General features: G+C 41.9%; 1 protein-coding gene across 2 annotated transcripts in view; it reads right to left on the bottom strand.

The window, feature by feature from the left end:
• The window catches only part of ip6k1 (inositol hexakisphosphate kinase 1), a 151,941-nt gene extending 135,442 nt beyond the window's left edge, over positions 1-16,499 (bottom strand). Inside the window, exon 1 of one of the 2 annotated variants that reach the window (XM_075461826.1) lies at positions 16,312-16,499. The gene's annotated coding sequence lies outside the window, so the exon portion shown is untranslated. The other variant, XM_075461827.1, reaches the window with a different exon arrangement.
• Positions 16,500-16,738: the final 239 nt, after the last annotated feature.

Here is a 16,738-nt window from a genome sequence, read left to right on the forward strand (position 1 = left end):
AGGATTACTCTGTGTGTGTGGAGCAGGATGTGTTTTGCTATTTGCATCATGAAATGGCAACAAAGTCAATCACTTTCTGAACAAAAGATGCTATGCAATGTAAACAAAATTTTTATTGGATTTGTTTTTCTGAAGGGAAGCATTTCAAATCAGAAAATGGACAGTTGTTTTGCAAATGCCAACTAAGGAATTTTGCCCTCTTTAAGGTGCACAACAAAAGTATGTTTGTAAGCTTCCTGATGTCAAAGGACTGTACAAATCATGTTTTCCGAAAACCTAAAAAGCTGTGTGGACACAACACCTTGCCTATCTACCTGCTCCAATTCCATGGCATGTACTGATGATGAGACAAGCAAAGACTTTTGGACATCAGCAAAACAAGCTGCAAAAGCAGCTGTGACTCTTCTGGCTTTGGCATCCTTGGTGTTTAGCAAAGCTCAAGTGTCTCCATCTGTGCTCTGGAACTTAAGAAAAAACTACAACTCTTGGGAATATGATTGTTGGAACCAGTCATGAAAATTTGGTGAGTATCTCTACTTTCACAATTTGAAATTCATGTGTCTTTTACAACATTTATTGAACAGACATTATTCTCTGTTTGTTGCTCACAGTAGGGTTCCACCTGTGGTTCTTGCCTGATTTCTGTATTTCAAACTATGCCCTGTCCGTCCAAGACCCATTTGAAGAAAAAAAATGACAGAAGTCTGACTCAATGTTCCTTGATTTAATTTTATTATGTGAGTATCAATTCATGCTTTTGCTTTACATAAATGTATAACCTTTGTATTCTGCCCATGCTGTAACATGTTCATGCTGTAAAGTCCTTTGTTTTATTCATTACTAGATGGATGTCTTACATCTGCAGCCCACCGAGGGATTTTACCAGCCACAGAACCTTTTGATGGTCATCAACCTTTACTATCCATGGTCCTACCTGAAGACTGCTGTTTCACTGTACCCCTTCCGAATGACAAAAGTCTGATTCCCAGAAATTTTCCTGTGACATAACATGTAAGTATACACACTGTTCCAAGAGACATTTTAATTGTTATTGTTCTATGTTGTGCAACACTATGAATGAAGTGCTTTATTATTTTAAATAGCCTGCTGAGGAACATGTATCTATCTATCTAGTATGCATGTTTTGTAAATTGTTCCTCACAACAAATTGTTCATTGCCAGGCATTGTACGTGCACCGAGGGTCATGTCGCAACAACATCCATCGAACAACAGGACAACACTGTGTTATCAGTACCAGCATGGAATATCATCTCAACTCAATTTGACTGCCCGAAGCTGATTGATGTGATCTGTGGACGTATCAGCAAAGCTCTACAGGTTGATGTGGCTGCTTTAACGTCTGCTGCAGAGACTTACCGAGACTGTCTGGAGCAGTCTCCTATCTCCTCTACTACTTCTGCAGCTACTAATGTTCAGGACATCAACTCCTCCATGCCTGCTTTTGTGACTTTCATAAATGGTGAAAGTGCTGACTGCTCCTGCAGTCAAATTGGCTGTACATACTGCACAGTCTCTATGTAATAAGATGTTTGTTTTAAATGAGTGTTTCATTGCTCTTAATTCCCTTATCACTTAAAACAACGGGGGAACTTTCTCTGTGGTTATGCCCATGATCTGGGATTACGTCATTCATATCAAATGTTGTACAACTATAGATAGTTTTGAGACAAACCTGAAAACACATTTTCCCTTTGGTCCATAATTCCGATTAATTTAATTTTCTCCTTCCAATCTTACTCTGTTTTTATAATCTTTGTTTGTATGTTTCTTTTGTTATTAAATTTTTTTTTTAAATACTCTTGATCATTTATATTTGGTCTTCTATCATTATTATTATAATTGCTGAGACACAGTACATGCCTACGTAAAATACTGACATCTTCCAAAGGTCAAAGATCACCAAATGTTATAGCTTGGTGTGGGGAAATAGGGACAATGCCAACTCATGCTGTGTCAAACTATTGGCAATGATTGAACTACCAAACAATTCATGGTTTTTCCTGCTTATGTGCGGCTTGGTCTGAGGTTTCTATGTGCCAAGTCCCGTGGAGATTTGAGAATCCCAGTGGCCTGAAATGCTTTTTGAAGGATTTCTATTAAATTCAAAATGGCGGAACATCCAAGATGGCGCTGATGACGTCATGGGGTATGAGGTGCGTTGACCTCGTCTATATCCAGGGATTCCAACGGTACCTCATTTATGAAATTTGGACCAAGGGATCCAAAGATATGAGCAAAAATGCATTTTTGATACATATAGCGCCACCTATTGGCCAAACGTCACCAAACTTCTTGGGCCTCTTACCTTAGCAGTCTTGAGTCTGTGTTATAAGTTTGACGTGATAACATCTAATGGTTGCCAAGATATGACCTCACTTCCGGTTTGGCGGCGTCAACCTCAAGTTTGATGGGCTTTTATGGAAAATCGGAAGCGTAATTAAAAATTCCACATGATAACTTTTGTGCGGCTTGGTCTTAAGAGTCTATGTGCCAAGTTTCGTGAAAATCGAACAATCTCTGTGGCCTGAAATGCTTTTTTAAGCTTTTTGATTAAATTCAAAATGGCGGAAAATCTAAGTATACGCAAATTGACGTCATGGGGTGCGTTAGACTCGTCATGATCCAAGGATTCCAGCAATGCTTCATTTGTGAAATTTGGACCAAGTAGTCCAAAGTTATTAGGCTGAATGCACTTTGAACTTTGGCGTGTTGGTGGCGCTAGAGAGTAAGCTCTTGGGCCATGAAAATTCCTGACTTTGGCATTGGCACTTGGCTGATTACGTGTGCCAAATTTCACAACTTTTTACCATAGCGTTGCAGCAGAAAGTGGAGGAATAACAAGCCGCGATGTGGGGGCCTAGCAGATTGGCACAATAGGGAAGGCTTGGGCTGCTCAGGAATGCGTCTTGAGTCCATGCAGCAAGTTTGGCCTCGATACATCAATGGATCGCAGAGATTTGGCCAAATGTCACGTTTGCGCGTCGGCGTAGAGTTTGATTGGCTGTCACGGGCAAACGGAAGTGAAATGAGAAAATCCACCTGATAACTTATGTGCGGCTTGGTCTGACGATTCTATGTGCCAAGTCCCGTCGAGATTGGACAATAGGCGTGGCCTTAAATGTGTTTTGAATGTTTTCGATTAAATTAAAAATGGCGGAAAATCCAAGATGGCGCACATGACGACATGAGGTGGATTATCCCCGTCTCTATCCAGTGATTCCATTGGTATCTCATTTGTGACATTTGGACCAAAGAGTCCAAAGATATAAGCAAAAAGACATTTTGGCTACATATAGCGCCACCTATTGGCCAAACGTCACCAAACTTCTTGGGCCTATTACTTTAGCGGTCTTGAGACTGTGTTAGAAGTTTGACGTCATAACATCAAATGGTTGCCAAGATATGACCTCACTTCCGGTTTGGCGGCGTCAACCTCAAGTTTGATTGGCTTTTATGGAAAATCGGAAACCTAATTAAAAATTCCACATGATAACTTTTGTGCGGCTTGGTCTTAAGAGTCTATGTGCCAAGTTTCGTGACGATTTGACAATTTGTGTGACCTGAAATGCTTTTTTAAGCTTTTTGATAAAATTCAAAATGGCGGAAAATCTAAGCATACGCAAATTGACGTCATAGGGTGCGTTGGACTCGTCATGATCCAAGGATTCCAACGATGCCTCATTTCTGAAATTCGGACCAAGTAGTCAAAAGTTATTAGGCTGAATGCACTTTGAACTTTGACGTGTTGGTGGCGCTAGAGAGTAAGCTCTTGGGCAATGAAAATTCTTGAGTTTGTGATTGGCACTTGGCTAATTATGTGTGCCAAATTTCACAACTTTTTACCATAGCATTCATGGGGCTGCCATAGACTTCAATTGCAGCAGAAAGTAGAGGAATAATAATAATAATAATAATAATAGGAAAAGCTACTAACTCAATGGGTTCCTGCAGCTTCGCTGCTAGGACCCCCAATAATAATAATAAGAAAAGCTACTAACACAATGGGTTCCTGCAGCTTCGCTGCTAGGACCCCCAAATATAGCTGCAAGCAGCAATGTGGGGGTCCTAGCAGAATGGCACAATAGGGAAGGCTTGGGCTGCTCAGGAAGGCATCGTGAGTCCATGCACCAAGTTTGGCATCGATACACCAATGCATCGCAGAGATACGGCCAAATGTCCCATTTGCGCGTCGGCATCGAGTTTGATTGGCTGCCGCGGTTACACGGAATTTAACTAAAAAAATCCACATAATAACTTATGTGCGGCTTGGTCTGAAGACTCTATGTGCCAAGTCTCGTGGAGATTGGACAATCTTAGTGGCCTGAAATGCGTTTTGAAGGTTTTTGATTAAATTCAAAATGGCGGACAATCCAAGATGGCGCAAATAACGTCATTAAGTGTGTTGACCTCGTCTGTATCCAGGGATTCTACTGGTACCTCATTTGTGAAATGTGGACCAACGGGTCCAAAGATATGAGCAAAAATGCATTTTTGATACATATAGCGCCACCTATAGGCCGAACGTCACCAAACTTCTTGGGCCTCTTACCTTAGCAGTCTTGAGTCTGTGTTATAAGTTTGACGTCATGATATCAAATGGTTGCCAAGATATGACCTCACTTCCGGTTTGGGGGCGTCAACCTCGAGTTTGATTGGCTTTTATGGAAAAATGGAAGCCTAATTAAAAATTCCCTTGGATAACTTTTGTGCGGCTTGGTCTTAACAGTCTATGTGCCAAGTTTCGTGAAAATTGGACAATCTCTGTGACCTGAAATGCTTTTTTAAGCTTTTTGATAAAATTCAAAATGGCGGAAAATCTAGGTATACGCAAATTGACGTCATAGGGTGCGTTGGACTCGTCATGATCCAAGGATTCCAACGATGCCTCATTTGTGAAATTTGGACCAAGTAGTCCAAAGTTATTAGGCTGAATGCACTTTGAACTTTGGCGTGTTGGTGGCGCTAGAGAGTAAGCTCTTGGGGCATGAAATTTCTTGACTTTGGTTTTGGCACTTGGCTGATTAGGTGTGCCAAATTTCACAACTTTTTACCATAGCGTTCATGGGGCTGCCATAGACTTCAATTGCAGCGGAAAGTAGAAGAAATATAGCTGCAAGCAGCAATGTGGGGGTCCTAGCAGAATGGCACAATAGGGAAGGCTTGGAACGCTCAGGAAGGCGTCGTGAGTCCATGCACCAAGTTTGGCATCGATACATCAATGCATCGCAGAGATACGGCCAAATGTCCCATTTGCGCGTCGGCATGGAGTTTGATTGACTGCCGCGGTTACACGGAAGTTAAATAAAAATATCCACATAATAACTTATATGCGGCTTGGTCTGAAGATTCTATGTGCCAAGTCTCGTTGAGATTGGACAATCTTAGTGGCCTGAAATGCGTTTTGAAGGTTTTTGATTAAATTCAAAATGGCCGACAATCCAAGATGGCGCAAATAACGTCATTAAGTGTGTTGACCTCGACGTTATCCAGGGATTCTATTGATACCTCATTTGTGAAATTTGGACCAAGGGGTCCAAAGATATAAGCAAAAATGCATTTTTGCTACTCATAGCGCCACCTATAGGCCGAACGTCACCAAACTTCTTGGGCCTCTTACCTTAGCAGTCTTGAGTTTTTGTTATAAGTTTGACGTCATGATATCAAATGGTTGCCAAGATATGACCTCATTTCCGGTTTGGGGGCGTCAACCTCGAGTTTGATTGGCTTTTATGGAAAAATGGAAGCCTAATTGAAAATTCCCTTGGATAACTTTTGTGCGGCTTGGTCTTAAGAGTCTATGTGCCAAGTTTCGTGAAAATTGGACAATCTCTGTGATCTGAAATGCTTTTTTAAGCTTTTTACTAAAATTCAAAATGGCGGAAAATCTAAGTATACGCAAAGTGACGTCATAGGGTGCGTTGGACTCGTCATGATCCAAGGATTCCAATGATGTCTTGTTTGTAAAATTTGGACCAAGTAGTCCAAAGTTATTAGGCTGAATGCACTTTGAACTTTGGCGTGTTGGTGGCGCTAGAGAGTAAGCTCTTGGGGCATGAAATTTCTTGACTTTGGCTTTGGCACTTGGCTGATTACGTGTTCCAAATTTCACAACTTTTTACCATAGCGTTCATGGGGCTGCCATAGACTTCAATTGCAGCGGAAAGTAGATCAATAAATATAGCTGCAAGCAGCGATGTGGGGGTCCTAGCAATATGGCCTAATAGGCAAGGCTTGGGCCGCTCAGGAAGGGGTCGTGAGTCCATGCACCAAGTTTGGCATCAATACATCAATGCATCGCAGAGATACGGCCAAATGTCCCGTTTGCGTGTCAGCATAGAGTTTGATTGGCTGCCGCGGTTAAACGGCTTTGACATAAAAAAAATCACATATCAACTTATGTGCGGCTTGGTCTGAAGAATCTATGTGCCAAGTCCCGTGGAGATCGGACAATGTCAGTGGCCTGAAATGCCTTTTTAAGGTTTTCGATTAAATTCAAAATGGCGGACATTCCAAGATGGCGCAGATGACGTCATGATTTTCGTTGGCCTCGACTGCATCCAGGGATTCCATTGGTACCTCATTTGTGAAATTTGGCCAAAGGGGTCCAAAGATATGAGCAAAAATGCATTTTAGCTACATATAGCGCCACCTATAGGCCAAACGTCACCAAACTTGTTGGGCATCTTACCTTTGCAGTCTTGAGTCTTAGTTATAAGTTTGACGTCATAACATCAAATGGTTGCCAAGATATGACCTCACTTCCGGTTTGATGGCGTCAACCTCAAGTTTGATTGACTTTTACAAAATATCGGAAGCCTAATTAAAAATTCCACTGAATAACTTATGTGCGGCTTGGTCTTAAGAGTCTATGTGCCAAGTTTCGTGAAGATTTGACAATCTGTGTGACCCGAAATGCTTTTTTAAGCTTTTTGATTAAATTCAAAATGGCGGAAAATCTAGGTATACGCAAATTGACGTCATAGGGTGCGTTGGACTCGTCATGATCCAAGGATTCCAACGATGCCTCATTTGTGAAATTTGGACCAAGTAGTCTAAAGTTATTAGGCTGAATGCACTTTGAACTTTGGCGTGTTGGTGGCGCTAGAGAGTAAGGTCTTGGGCCATGAAATTTCTTGACTTTGGCTTTGGCACTTGGCTGATTACGTGTGCCAAATTTCACAACTTTCTCGCATTACGTTCATGGGGCTGCCATAGACTTCAATTGCAGCAGAAACTGAACAATAATAATAGGAAAAGCTACTGTTCCAATGGGTTCCTGCAGCTTTGCTGCTAGGACCCCCAATAATAAATATAGCTGCAAGCAGCGATGTGGGGGTCCTAGCAGTATGGCACAATGGGCAAGGCTTGGGCTGCTCAGGAAGGCGTCGTGAGTCCATGCACCAAGTTTGGCATCAATACATCAATGCATCGCAGAGATACGGCCAAATGTCACATTTGCGAGTCGGCATGGAGTTTGATTGGCTGCCGCGGTTACACGGAAGTTAAATAAAAAAATCCACATAATAACTTTTGTGCGGCTTGGTCTGAAGATTCTATGTGCCAAGTCTCGTGGAGATTGGACAATTTTAGTGGCCTGAAATGCGTTTTGAAGGTTTTTAATTAAATTCAAAATGGCGGACAATCCAAGATGGCGCACATGACGTCATTAAGTGTGTTGACCTCGTCCCTATCCAGGAATTCTACTGGTACCTCATTTGTGAAATGTGGACCAAGGGGTCCAAAGTTATGAGCAAAAATGCATTTTTGCTACATATAGCGCCACCTATAGGCCGAACGTCACCAAACTTCTTGGGCCTCTTACCTTAGCAGTGTTGAGTCTGTGTCATAAGTTTGACGTCATGATATCAAATGGTTGCCAAGATATGACCTCACTTCCGGTTTGGGGGCGTCAACCTCGAGTTTGATTGGCTTTTATGGAAAAATGGAAGCCTAATTAAAAATTCCACAGGATAACTTTTGTGCGGCTTCGTCTTAAGAGTCTATGTGCCAAGTTTCGTGAAAATTGGACAAACTCTGTGACCTGAAATGCTTTTTTAAGCTTTTTGATCAAATTCAAAATGGCGGAAAATCTAAGTATACGCAAATTGACGTCATAGGGTGCGTTGGACTCGTCATGATCCAAGGATTCCAACGATGCCTCATTTGTGAAATTTGGACCATGTAGTCCAAAGTTATTAGGCTGAATGCACTTTGAACTTTGGCGTGTTGGTGGCGCTACAGAGTAAGCTCTTGGGCCATGAAAATTCTTGAGTTTGTGATTGGCACTTGGCTAATTACGTGTGCCAAATTTCACAACTTTTTACCATAGCGTTCATGGGGCTGCCATAGACTTACATTGCAGCAGAAACTGAACAATAATAATAATAATAGGAATAGCTACTAACTCAATGGGTTCCTGCAGCTTCGCTGCTAGGACCCCCAATAAGAAAAGCTACTAACACAATGGGTTCCTGCAGCTTCGCTGCTACGACCCCCAATAATAGGAAAAGCTACTAACTCAATGGGTTCCTGCAGCTTCGCTGCTAGGACCCCCAATAAGAAAAGCTACTAACACAATGGGTTCCTGCAGCTTCGCTGCTAGGACCCCCAAATATAGCTGCAAGCAGCGATGTGGGGGTCCTAGCAGAATGGAGCAATAAGCAAGGCTTGGGCTGCTCAGGAAGGCGTCGTGAGTCCATGCACCAAGTTTGGCATCAATACATCAATGCATCGCAGAGATATGGCCAAATGTCACTTTTGTGCTTCGGCATGGAGTTTGATTGGCTGCCGCGGTTACACCGAAGTGAAATAAAAAAATCCACATAATAACTTATGTGCGGCTTGGTCTGAAGATTCTATGCGCCAAGTTTCGTAGAGATTGGACAATCTTAGTGGCCTGAAATGCGTTTTAAAGGTTTTTGATTAAATTCAAAATGGCGGACAATCCAAGATGGCGCAAATGACGTCATTAAGTGTGTTGACCTCGTCCTTATCCAGGGATTGTACTGGTACCTCATTTGTGAAATGTGGACCGAGGAGTCCAAAGTTAAGAGCAAAAATGCATTTTTGCTACATATAGCGCCACCTATAGGCCGAACGTCACCAAACTTCTTGGGCCTCTTACCTTTGCAGTCTTGAGTCTGTGTCATAAGTTTGACGTCATGATATCAAATAGTTGCCAAGATATGACCTCACTTCCGGTTCGGGGGCGTCAACCTTGAGTTTGATTGGCTTTTATGGAAAAATGAACGCCTAATTAAAAATTCCACACGATAACTTTTGTGCGGCTTGGTCTTAAGAGTCTATCTGCCAAGTTTCGTGAAAATTGGACAATCTCTGTGACCTGAAATGCTTTTTTAAGCTTTTTGATAAAATTCAAAATGGCGGAAAATCTAGGCATACGCAAATTGACGTCATAGGGTGCGTTGGACTCGTCATGATCCAAGGATTCCAACGATGCCTCATTTGTGAAATTTGGACCAAGTAGTCCAGAGTTATTAGGCTTAATGCACTTTGAACTTTGACGTGTTGGTGGCGCTAGAGAGTAAGCTTTTGGGGCATGAAATTTCTTGACTTTGGTTTTGGCACTTGGCTGATTAGGTGTGCCAAATTTCACAACTTTTTACCATAGCGTTCATGGGGCTGCCATAGACTTCAATTGCAGCGGAAAGTAGATCAAATATAGCTGCAAGCAGCAATGTGGGGGTCCTAGCAGAATGGCACAATAGGGAAGGCTTGGAACGCTCAGGAAGGCGTCGTGAGTCCATGCACCAAGTTTGGCATCGATACATCAATGCATCACAGAGATACGGCCAAATGTCCCATTTGCGCGTCGGCATGGAGTTTGATTGGCTGCCGCGGTTACACGGAAGTTAAATGAAAAAATCCACCTAATATCTTATGTGCGGCTTGGTCTGAAGATTCTATGTGCCAAGTCTCGTGGAGATTGGACAATCTTAGTGGCCTGAAATGCGTTTTGAAGGTTTTTGATTAAATTCAAAATGGCGGACAATCCAAGATGGCGCTGATGACGTCATGATGTGCGTTGACCTCGTCTTTATCCAGGGATTCCAATGGTACCTCATTTGTGAAATTTGGCCTAAGGGATCCAAAGATATGAGCAAAAATGCATTTTTGGTACATATAGCGCCACCTATAGGCCAAACGTCACCAAACTTCTTGGGCCTCTTTCCGTCCTGGTCTTGAGTCTGTGTTATAAGTTTGACGTCATAACATCTAATGGTTGATAAGATATGACCTCACTTCCGGTTTGGCGGCGTTAACCTCGAGTTTGATTGGCTTTTATGGAAAATCGGAAGCCTAATTAAAAATTCCACCCAATAACTTTTGTGCGGCTTGGTCTTAAGAGTCTATGTGCCAAGTTTCATTAAAATTGGACAATCTCTGTGACCTGAAATGCTTTTTGAAGCTTTTTGATAAAATTCAAAATGGCGGAAAATCTAAGTATACGCAAATTGACGTCATAGGGTGCGTTGGACTCGTCATGATCCAAGGATTCCAACGATGCCTCATTTGTTAAAATTGGACCATGGAGTCCAAAGTTATTAGGCTGAATGCACTTTGAACTTTGGCGTGTTGGTGGCGCTAGAGAGTAAGCTCTTGGGCCATGAAATTTCTTGACTTTGGCTTTGGCACTTGGCTGATTACGTGTGCCAAATTTCACAACTTTTTACCATAGCGTTCATGGGGCTGCCATAGACTTTAATTGCAGCAGAAACGGATTAATAATAATAATAATAATAAATATAGCTGCAAGCAGCGATGTGGGGGTCCTAGCAGTATGGCACAATAGGCAAGGCTTGGGCTGCTCAGGAAGGCGTCTTGAGTCCATGCAACAAGTTTGGCATCGATACATCAATGCATCGCAGAGATACGGCCAAATGTCCCGTTTACGCATCGGCGTAGAGTTTGATTGGCTGTTGCGGTTAAACGGAAGTGAAATAAAAAAATCCACATGATAACTTATGTGCGGCTTGGTCTGAAGATTCTATTTGCCAAGTTCCGTCGAGATTGGACAATCTCAGTGGCCTGAAATGCTTTTTGAAGGTTTTCGATTAAATTCAAAATGGCGGACAATCCAAGATGGCGCTCATGACGTCATGACGTGCATTGACCTCGGCTGCATCCAGGGATTCCATTGGTACCTCATTTGTGACATTTGGACCAAATGGTCCAAAGATATGGGCAAAAATGCATTTTGGCTACATATAGCGCCACCTATAGGCCAAACATCACCAAACTTCCTCGGCCTCTTACCATCTTGGTCTTGAGTCTGTGTTATAAGTTTGACGTCATAATATCAAATGGTTGCCAAGATATGGCCTCACTTCCGGTTTGGGGGCGTCAACCTCGAGTTTGATTGGGTTTTATGGAACATCGGAAGCCTAATTAAAAATTCCACACGATAACTTTTGTGCGGCTTGGTCTGAAGAGTCTATATGCCAAGTTTCGTGACGATTTGACAATTTGTGTGATCTGAAATGCTTTTTTAAGCTTTTTGATAAAATTCAAAATGGCGGAAAATGTAAGTATACGCAAATTGACGTCATAGGGTGCGTTGGACTCGTCATGATCCAAGGATTCCAACGATGCCTTATTTGTGAAATTTGGACAAAGTAGTCCAAAGTTATTAGGCTGAATGCACTTTGAACTTTGGCATGTTGGTGGCGCTAGAGAGTAAGCTCTTGGGGCATGAAAATTCTTGACTTTGGCTTTGGCACTTGGCTGATTACGTGTGCCAAATTTCACAACTTTCTCGCATAGCGTTCATGGGGCTGCCATAGACTTCAATTGCAGCAGAAACGGATCAATAATAATAAGAAAAGCTACTAACACAATGGGTTCCTGCAGCTTCGCTGCTAGGACCCCCAATAATAGGAAAAGCTACTAAGTCAATGGGTTCCTGCAGCTTCGCTGCTAGGACCCCCAATAATAATAGGAAAAGCTACTAACACAATGGGTTCCTGCAGCTTCGCTGCTAGGACCCCCAATAATAAGAAAAGCTAGTAACACAATGGGTTCCTGCAGCTTCGCTGCTAGGACCCCCAATTATGAGGATCAAGACACTTGTGTCACCATCAATAGCCTCATCATCATGTGTGACCTCTGCAGTTTGTATTTTATTGCAGAGTTGCTGTTCCAGTGGTGTAATAAGGCAAAATGATGCAAAATATGGGCTGGAGGTTGCAACTGCTGACACACGCACAATTTCCCTGGGAATTACACTAACACCAATGATAAGTTTCCGGTGGGAAAGAGGTAGTATGACCGTGATGTGATTATTAAAAGGGACGATGAAATTAATTAAAAGGATGAGAAATGAGCAGAGAGGGGAAGGAAATGGTAATGAAGATGAGTATTAGATAGTGAGAATGACAAAGGCTTAAAAGGAAAATATTCAGCTCCAATCGCAGTAGCATGCAGTCTTGTGCGAAACAAAACCCCCAAAACACATCTGTCAGTCTAAAAAACAACTGGGAAAACGCAAAAAAAACAAACAAAACACAAATACAGCTGCCGCCACGTCCCTTGAAAAGACTTAACAGCTGCTGAGCAACACACACAGAACCGGGAGAACAATCCGTCCCATCAACAACCATCTGGGTGAGAAGACAGGTCACATCAGTCAAATCCCACACACGTCTACCATCTGGGCTCCTTTGACATCACAAACCCAAAGACTCTGGGGTTGCCACAGCAACCACAACTCACGACATGACAGTTTTGTCAGTCGATAATCCCGTCAAGTCATAAGGGACACTGAAACCCAGGTTTTTGGTCAAAATCACAGCACTGATGTAAATGCTGTTCAGTTATTCTCCTTTTGAGACTCAGTTAGTGTAGAGCCATTTCAAGAATAAACAAAAATATATTATTATATCCACTACGATAGGCTCAATGAGAGAATAACAAGGCAGAGCACGCCCAAATAACAGCCGAAAGATAGAATCAACAGGTTTTCTCTAAAGTCCAAAGTCAACTTATCCATCCACTGAATTGGGTTCAGTACTTTAACGTCAACACTGTCCCATTTACACCAAAAGCACGTAGACTATTTTCCAATGTACTTAGACAGATGCCTGGTCCCAGGAAACTTACAGATCCAACAAATGATCATTCTGACAGTCATTTGTTGATTTTAGCTTCTCAACTTTGAAGCTATTTACTTATTTATGACAAAAACTAAAATAATTAGATTAAACAACAAAAGAAATAGTGTATGTTTCAGATATGTGGATATGTAATGTAAAAAGATAACATAAACACAGACAAGAAGGATGAACAGCTCTTTTTGAATCCACAACAAAGGGGATAACGGGATACTTTCTGGTACTTTTTTGAAAGGTGTTTTAGAATTTAGACTTTTGTCAAGACAAGCATTTTCGTGCAGCTTCAGCAACTCACGCAACTTAACATACGTCACATATCAAACATGTCAACAGTGTCAGCCGAGTGTCAGAAAATCCACAATCTGTGAAGAGTTTTCTAAAAGATCTTTTCAATTATACATCCTTTCAGGTCAGGTGTAGCTCAGGAGGAAAAGGGATAGTTCCAAATACTGCACCTCGCACTGCACTTCTTCAGTGGTGTGAAAAACTATTAATTAAATGGTTTAATATGATTTTAACCATTTCTGGTAATTCACGTCCTAAAAGTGAGTCATTGTTATCCTTTTTAAACAGTGTTTGTTGTTTCTCTTCACATTAAAAACTTCTGGGTTGTTAAACAACTCTCCTCACAGTCATTATCATGTGCTCAAAATCCTCAAAATATCCGTCTTGTGTTGATTAAAAGTTGTTTTGAAAAAAAAAGTTTAATTTTTTTTTATTATATATTGTGCTACAAGGTGCTGGAAAAGGCGTTTCACATTGCATATTTTCTTGTACTAATAAATTAAACAAATGAGAACTAACATTGACACATCCACATAATTTAAAGGCGGGGTAGGGGATCTTTTTCTGGAACATTTTTTTACATATTGCTTGAAATACTCTTCACACCCCCATTGCAACCAATTAATTAAAAGTTTTGACACAAATATGAAAAGTTTTAGTGGCCTCTAGAACGTACAATCTAGGAAAAACAGTATCCAATCATTGTGAACGGACCGTTCACAATGATTGGATACTGATGCAGTCTATCAAACTGCAATCTGCTCCTCCCTCCCCCTCCTTCTCCCTGTGCTCGTACCCTGCTCCGTGAACGTCCAGAAGCTTGGCAGGAAGCTAAACTAGAGCCAGCTTGGCTAGCACCTAGCATTATTAAACGTATAGTTAGCATAAACTAAATACTAAATACTAAATACTAAATACGGCAACGATCGATGCTTGCTGTCAGAACAGCGCTCGTGCACCTTCGTGCTCGTGCGCGCTCATGTACTCTAGAGGCGTGCCTTCGGGGGAAAAGTGAAGAAAAGGGTTGGGACTTTTTACCTGTGTATTTTCAAAATGCAGCTTCGCTGGACTCAAAATCCAGGATCTCCTACCCTACCTTTAACTTTTATCCATGCCCTAATTGGTTATACTTAATTTCCACTGCTTGTATATAGAGCGCTGTATTGAATAGAGCGCTGAACTTCCGAGGGTGGAAAAAAGTCCAAATTCAAAGAAAATTGCTGGTAATTAAAGGTAGGGTAGGAGATCCTGGATTTTGAGTCCAACGAAGCTGCATTTTGAAAATACACAGGTAAAAAGTCCCAACCCTTTTCTTCACTTTCCCCCCGAAGGCACGCCTCTAGAATACATGAACGCGCACGAGCACGAAGGTGCACGAGCGCTGTTCTGACAGCAAGCATCGATTGTTGCCGTATTTAGTATTTAGTATTTAGTTTATGCTAACTATACGTTTAATAATGCTAGGTGCTAGCCAAGCTGGCTCTAGTTTAGCTTCCTGCCAAGCTTCTGGACGCGTAATTCGTTCACGGAGCAGGGTACGCGCACAGGGGGAAGGAGGGGGAGGGAGGAGCAGATTGCAGTTTGATAGACGGCATCAGTATCCAATCATTGTGAACGGTCCGTTCACAATGATTGGATACTGTTTTTCCTAGATTGTACGTTCTAGAGGCCACTAAAACTTTTCATATTTGTGTCAAAACTTTTAATTAATTGGTTGCAATGGGGGTGTGAAGAGTATTTCAAGCAATATGTAAAAAAATGTTCCAGAAAAAGATCCCCAACCCCGCCTTTAAAAGTGAAAAGCGGTAAAGGCTGAAGCTGTAATTATTACAAAATAATAAAGGTATTTTTCAGACATTTGTAATTATTACCATCAAAGCTTTTAAAGTATAGCGACTTGGACACATGTCAATAACATACAAAGAGGATATTTTGGTAAATACAGCAAAAATCCATAAATAATCTAAAAAGATCCTGCCTGACTGGAAAGATAAGTTATTTCAGAAAGAGATTGGACAATGCACAGAAGCCACAAACAAACACTGCACCCTCCGTAAATCCACCTGTCACTCCCATTGTAACAGCTATGAGTCTGTAAAAGCAGATACTATCTAGCTCTTGGGTGACAATCTCTTTATTTACTCGTATTATTTGTAGAGCAGCGTGACAAAACAGTTTAGGATGTTATGATGACAAATAACATCACACCCAGCAAGGATAAGGCTATCTAAACAACCAGAGCCCAGTTAAATGTAAACTTTCACTACACGCCAGGCAGTCATAACAACTTGATTACACAGATCATTTGTAACAGTAAAACAAAATTTGGAAGGAAGCGCGTCTTATCCCAGATACAACAATCTCCTGTAAGATCTCATGTACACAGAGCTACCTTCAGGCTAATAAAACTTTTAAAGACCCACCTTTTAATCATGAAAACGACACCAGCCCAGCATCCAAGGATAACCTGACCATAACGCTAGTTAGAGGTGCCGTTAACTGGTAGCGGTGTGGCTAGCTACCACATTACACGTTTATAGACTCGGGTGTCAGTTAGCGTTAGCTGTCAGACTGGCCAGCTTCTTGACCTTAGCTTGACAACATGCTAGCGAGCTAAGTCGGCTGCACTAATTTTAAATGAGCTTGAACTCTAAATAAAAAACCTCGTAGTTTCATGTCATCTCACATTAAAACGCAAACGTCCTTACGTACGGCTCTGAGCTTCCGATTCGGACGGAAAACACTGGCATCAAACAGACTCTCCCTCCCGTTTAGGTAGCATTTGCATGCTAACGCTAGCTGGCTAACACCACGGTTTGACGTTACGCAGTCTCTCCGGTTTGATTGCACCAAGCTGTCACAATAACAACACACCTTCAGGATCAGCGAGTGGGCGGCGGAAGACTTCGCGGAGGTCACTGTGGATGTGCTTCAGAGACAGTAGAGGTACATGGATGTTGGTCCCCGGTACCTAAACTCATAAACGGAGGAGAAAAACATCCAAGAGCATGAAGTCACTACAGCGAAGCTAACGCAGCCTGTTTGGATTTTACAGTTCATTAACACGACTGCAGCGCTTTGGCGCCACCTACAGGTCACAGCTGTGGCTGCAGCATTCATCCAGCTCCATCTACAGCACTTTACTTAAAGGGATAGTTCGCCTCTTTTGAGATGAAGCTGTCCATCCATCCATCCATTTTCTATACCGCTGAATCCGTTGGTCGGGTCGCGGGGACATGAAGCTGTATGACATCCAATTCTAGCAATATTATTTATGAACATTTTCTTATCCCCTGCTGCG

The sequence above is a fragment of the Odontesthes bonariensis genome, chromosome 3, assembly GCF_027942865.1.
Source record: "Odontesthes bonariensis isolate fOdoBon6 chromosome 3, fOdoBon6.hap1, whole genome shotgun sequence".
Taxonomy (NCBI): Eukaryota; Metazoa; Chordata; class Actinopteri; order Atheriniformes; family Atherinopsidae; genus Odontesthes; species Odontesthes bonariensis.